We start from the raw sequence: 6,188 nt of genomic DNA, 5'->3' as shown, positions 1-6,188 counted from the left end.
AGAACAGTAACTCACCTAGTACCTTTCCTACAAAGGGGGTGACCAATGAGTATATCTCAGAAAACTGATTTATCGTCCCACGTTGTTGTCATGTCTAGCTTTAAAAAGAACATTTTAAGGGTGCAAAGATTTTCTAACAAATTTTATAAAACCGCCATCCAAAGTGGCTCAAGAGTTTTTTTTTTTTTTATAACAAAGATCTTAATAGTAAGTTTCATCTCTAACAGAGGGCGAGAAAAAGTGTGATCCATACATGGTATAGTCTAATATGAAAACCTTTAGTAAAATCAACTAAGGGAGTTTTGAAAAACAAAACCTTTAGCTGTTTGTTGTGATAACGTAAACGGAATGAAGTTCCTAGTAAATTTAGAAGTAGGTACAACGTGTACCATTTTCCACAAAACTATTTGACTTAAGTTGAATAACTCGGTAAAGGAGCGATTTTTAAATAATTTGAAGATATAACTTAGTATCAAAATAAGTAAGTATAAATTTATACATATATGATTTTATAAATCGTATAAGTGACAGAAAAGTTTTTAGTACTTTCATTGTCTGTAAACCTTGTGAGGACCGCACAAATAAACAACGTGTAAAATTTTTGATAAACATAGTTTTTTGTATCGCAAAGGTTACGAGTTGGAAAAGATTGAGTGGAAAAGCTTTGAATCATCGGGTGACCAGTTACTAGGTAACGAAAACTAATGACATAAATGTAGTTTTGGTAATTATCAGGACACAAGTCTTTGGGCCGAAAATATTCACGTGCGAAGCCGTTGCTAAAAAGTGAGGTACGTAGGATAGAACACGAGGATGAGAAGTTAATCGCTTCTTGAATTTGCAAAATGCCAAACATGTCATGACTAATAATAATAAAGTCGGAATACTGATGGTGTTAATATCACTAAATGAGAGTTTCTTGGAATGAGTCAGGACTTAGAGCTATGTAAGAAAGAGCATTGTTCCAACGGGTGTGGTGAAATAATTCCATGGGGTAACGCAATAGTTTTGAATGGTTTAAGTGTTAGCGGATGCCCGAAGGCCTTGCATGACGTGGTAGTCAGTGCCTTTATCACATACACATGAATCTCTCGATTTCAACGGTTATAAAGCCTTTACGATGACTTGGATACGAATATCACGAAAAGTTTTATATAATAAGCAACGAAAGTTTTATAGAAATTGTTTATGGTGACAATGTAAGTGAAGAAACGAAGTTCTTAGTAAATTAGGGTTATGTACAACACGTACCGTTCAAAGTATAATATCTTTTGAATGAAAGATTTGATTTGTAAAAGTGAAAGTAAAGTTTCATATGTATTTGTCAAAAGTAATCATCTACTTTCTTTTATATAACGGGTACGATTTCAAAAAAATTTGCATGTATGGCAAATAGAATAAATTTATTTTTATAAAGCTTTGAGAGGATAGCACAGTAACATAATGTGTGTAAAATTTTGGCAAACAAAATTTTCATATTTCGGAGGTTACAAGTTGGAAAAGATAAAAGACTTTTGAAAATTTTGAGTGATATTTGAGGTAATAAAAATCATTGAATTTATATGTGGTTGACGACTATTAGTAGGGCATAGGTCCTTGGACCAAAAATGCTTAAGTGTGAAGTTGTTGCTTATAAGTGAGATACGAATGGGAGAGTATGAGGATGAGAGTTAACCACTCATTGATTTTAGGAAAATTTCGAACTGGTATGACTAACATCGAGGTAAGAAGGATGATGTTGTGGTTATCATCGGATAAAATTCCTCGTAATAAGTTAGGATTTAGAGTTGCATAAGAATGAGTATCAAATAAGATTCTTGGGCAATCTTCAATATAGAATTTGAATTGTTGAAGTGACGGGATACAATTTCCTTTAAGTATCGTTGTGCAAGTTTGTCCATTGTATCGGTTTCTTTCATGGCTAGAAAGTGAGCAGTTTTGGCGAGATGGTCAATAATAACTCAGATGATGTCCTACCCGCCTTACCGTCTTTGGTAGTTTAGTGATGAATTTCTTTCCATTTCCATTGTGGGAATTCGGGTTGTTGTCATGTAACTAATAAGGTTCAGTTTTCGGGCTACATCTCTTCTCATAATAGTTTCATCATTCTTGCGAGGTATACGAATAAATTTTCCTCATTAAAAATAAATTCCGCTTTCATCCTTGAATGTCAGTTCGTTCCAACCAATCTTATTATACTGCAGTGAAAATTTTTATCAATCTTCTCAAATAATGTAGTGACCCGAACTTTTCCATGTTTATATATATATTAAATGAAATTGTTATTTACATGATTAAGTGTTTCCAACATGTTAAGCAATCAAACTTGTTAAGACTTGATTAATTGAAATAGGTTTCATATAGACAATTGACCACCCAAGTTGACCGGTGATTCACGAACGTTAAAACTTGTAAAAACTATACGATGACATATATATGGCTATATATATAGTTAACATGATTTTATTATAAGTATGTATCTCATTAGGTATTTTAACAATGAGTTATATACATAAAAATGTGACTATTAATTTAAGAAACTCGAAAACGATATATATAACGATTATCGTTATAACAACGTCTTACTAGGTACATATGAATCATATTAAGATATTGATACACTTGGTTAATTATGTTAAATGATAAGTAAATATATTATTAAGTGTATTAACAATGAAATACATATGTAAAAATAAGACTACTAACTTAATGATTTCGAAACGAGACATATATGTAACGATTATCGTTGTAACGACATTTAACTGTATATATATCATACTAAGATATATTATATATCATAATATCATGATAATATAACAATTTAACATCTCATTTGTTATAATAAACAATGGGTTAACAACATTCAACAAGATCGTTAACCTAAAGGTTTCAAAACAACATTTACATGTAACGACTAACGATGACTTAACGACTCAGTTAAAATGTATATACATGTAGTGTTTTAATATGTATTCATAAACTTTTGAAAGACTTCAAGACACTTATCAAAATACTTCTACTTAACAAAAATGCTTACAATTACATCCTCGTTCAGTTTCATCAACAATTCTACTCGTATGCACCCGTATTCGTACTCGTAGAATACACAGCTTTTAGATGTATGTACTATTGATATATACACTCCAATGATCAGCTCTTAGCAGCCCATGTGAGTCACCTAATACATGTGGGAACCATCATTTGGCAACTAGCATGAAATATCTCATAAAATTACAAAAATATGAGTAATCATTCATGACTTATTTACATGAAAATAAAATTACATATCCTTTATATCTAATCCATACACCAACGACCAAAAACACCTACAAACACTTTCATTCTTCAATTTTCTTCATCTATTTGATCTCTCTCAAGTTCTATCTTCAAGTTCTAAGTGTTCTTCATAAATTCCAAAAGTTCTAGTTTCATAAAATCAAGAATACTTCCAAGATTGCAAGTTTACTTCCAAGTTTTCTAAATCCATTCCAAGTAATCATCCAAGATCAAGAAACCTTTGTTACTTATAGTAGGTTATCTTTCTAATACAAGGTAATAATCATATTCAAACTTTAATTCAATTTCTATAACTATAACAATCTTATTTCGAGTGGAAATCTTACTTGAAATTGTTTTCGTGTCATGATTCTACTTCAAGAACTTTCAAGCCATCCAAGGATCCTTTGAAGCTAGATCTATTTTTTTCATTTCCAGTAGGTTTATCCAAGGAACTTGAGGTAGTAATGATGTTCATAACATCATTCGATTCATACATATAAAGCTATCTTATTCGAAGGTTTAAACTTGTAATCACTAGAACATGGTTTAGTTAATTCTAAACTTGTTCGCAAATAAAAGTTAATCCTTCTAACTTGACTTTTAAAATCAACTAAACACATGTTCTATATCTATATGATATGCTAACTTAATGATTTAATACCTGGAAACACGAAAAACACCGTAAAATCGGATTTACGCCGTCGTAGTAACACCGAGGGCTGTTTTGGGTTAGTTAATTAAAAACTATGATAAACTTTGATTTAAAAGTTGTTATTCTGGGAAAATGATTTTTATTATGAACATGAAACTATATCCAAAAATTATGGTTAAACTCAAAGTGGAAGTACGTTTTCTAAAATGGTCATCTAGACGTCGTTCTTTCGACTGAAATGACTACCTTTACAAAAACGACTTGTAACTTATTTTTCCGACTATAAACCTATACTTTTTCTATTTATATTCATAAAATAGAGTTCAATATCAAACCATAGCAATTTGATTCACTCAAAACGGATTTAAAATGAAGAAGTTATGGGTAAAACAAGATTGGATAATTTTTCTCATTTTAGCTACGTGAAAATTGGTAACAAATCTATTCCAACCATAACTTAATCAACTTGTATTGTATATTATGTAATCTTGAGATACCATAGACACGTATACAATGTTTCGACCTATCGTGTCGACACATCTATATATATTTTGGAACAACCATAGGCACTCTATATGTGAATGTTGGAGTTAGCTATACAGGGTTGAGGTTGATTCCAAAATATATATAGTTTGAGTTGTGATCAATACTGAGATACGTATACACTGGGTCGTGGATTGATTCAAGATAATATTTATCGATTTATTTCTGTACATCTAACTGTGGACAACTAGTTGTAGGTTACTAACGAGGACAGTTGACTTAATAAACTTAAAACATCAAAATATATTAAAAGTGTTGTAAATATATTTTGAACATACTTTGATATATATGTATATATTGTATAGGTTCGTGAATCCACCAGTGGCCAAGTCTTACTTCCCGACGAAGTAAAAATCTGTGAAAGTGAGTTATAGTCCCACTTTTAAAATCTAATATTTTTGGGATGAGAATACATGCAGGTTTTATAAATGATTTACAAAATAGACTCAAGTACGTGAAACTACATTCTATGATTGAATTATCGAAATCGAATATGCCCCTTTTTATTAAGTCTGGTAATCTAAGAATTAGGGAACAGACACCCTAATTGACGCGAATCCTAAAGATAGATCTATTGGGCCTAACAAACCCCATCCAAAGTACCGGATGCTTTAGTACTTCGAAATTTATATCATATCCGAAGGGTGTCCCGGAATGATGGGGATATTTTTATATATGCATCTTGTTAATGTCGGTTACCAGGTATTCACCATATGAATGATTTTTATCTCTATGTATGGGATGTGTATTGAAATATGAAATCTTGTGGTCTATTGTTACGATTTGATATATATAGGTTAAACCTGTAACTCACCAACATTTTTGTTGACGTTTAAAGCATGTTTATTCTCAGGTGAATACTAAGAGCTTCGGCTGTTGCATACTAAAATAAGGACAAGATTTGGAGTCCATGTTTGTATGATATTGTGTAAAAACTGCATTCAAGAAACTGATTTCGATGTAACATATTTGTATTGTAAACCATTATGTAATGATCGTGTGTAAACAGGATATTTTAGATTATCATTATTTGATAATCTACGTAAAGCTTTTTAAACCTTTATTTATGTAATAAAGGTTATGGTTTGTTTTAAAAATGAATGCAGTCTTTGAAAAACGTCTCATATAGAGGTCAAAACCTCGCAACGAAATCAATTAATATGGAACGTTTTTAATCAATAAGAACGGGACATTTCAGTTGGTATCAGAGCGTTGGTCTTAGAGAACCAGAAATTTGCATTAGTGTGTCTTATCGAGTTTGTTAGGATGCATTAGTGAGTCTGGACTTCGACCGTGTTTTCTTTAAAAATGATTGCTTAACATTTTTGTTGTAAACTATATATTATTAACATGTATATATTATGTGATATATTAATCTCTTAACATGTTTGATATTGTGTGATAATTGTCTACCTCTAGCACAAATCCCATTGACTCACCTAATAATAACGAAGAGTCGAATATATATTGGACTGATTCACAAGTTCCCGAAGAAGAACCGGAAGAAGAATCAGAACCGGAAGAAGAATCAGAACCGGAAGAGGAGGAACCGGAGGAGGAAATAGAACCGGTGGGGGAAATAATAAAACGGTTAAGTAAAAGAAAATCCTCAACTAATCGACCAAGGTTAATTATGGTCAATGGTGTTTCCGCCAAGGAAGCAAAATAGTGGGAGGATTACCAATTCTCCGATGAATCGGATTCTGACGAGAAT

The sequence above is a fragment of the Rutidosis leptorrhynchoides genome, chromosome 4 (assembly GCF_046630445.1).
Source record: "Rutidosis leptorrhynchoides isolate AG116_Rl617_1_P2 chromosome 4, CSIRO_AGI_Rlap_v1, whole genome shotgun sequence".
NCBI lineage: Eukaryota > Viridiplantae > Streptophyta > Magnoliopsida > Asterales > Asteraceae > Rutidosis > Rutidosis leptorrhynchoides.
The sequence above is the reverse complement of the archived record's forward strand: the minus strand, read 5'-3'. Positions refer to the sequence as shown.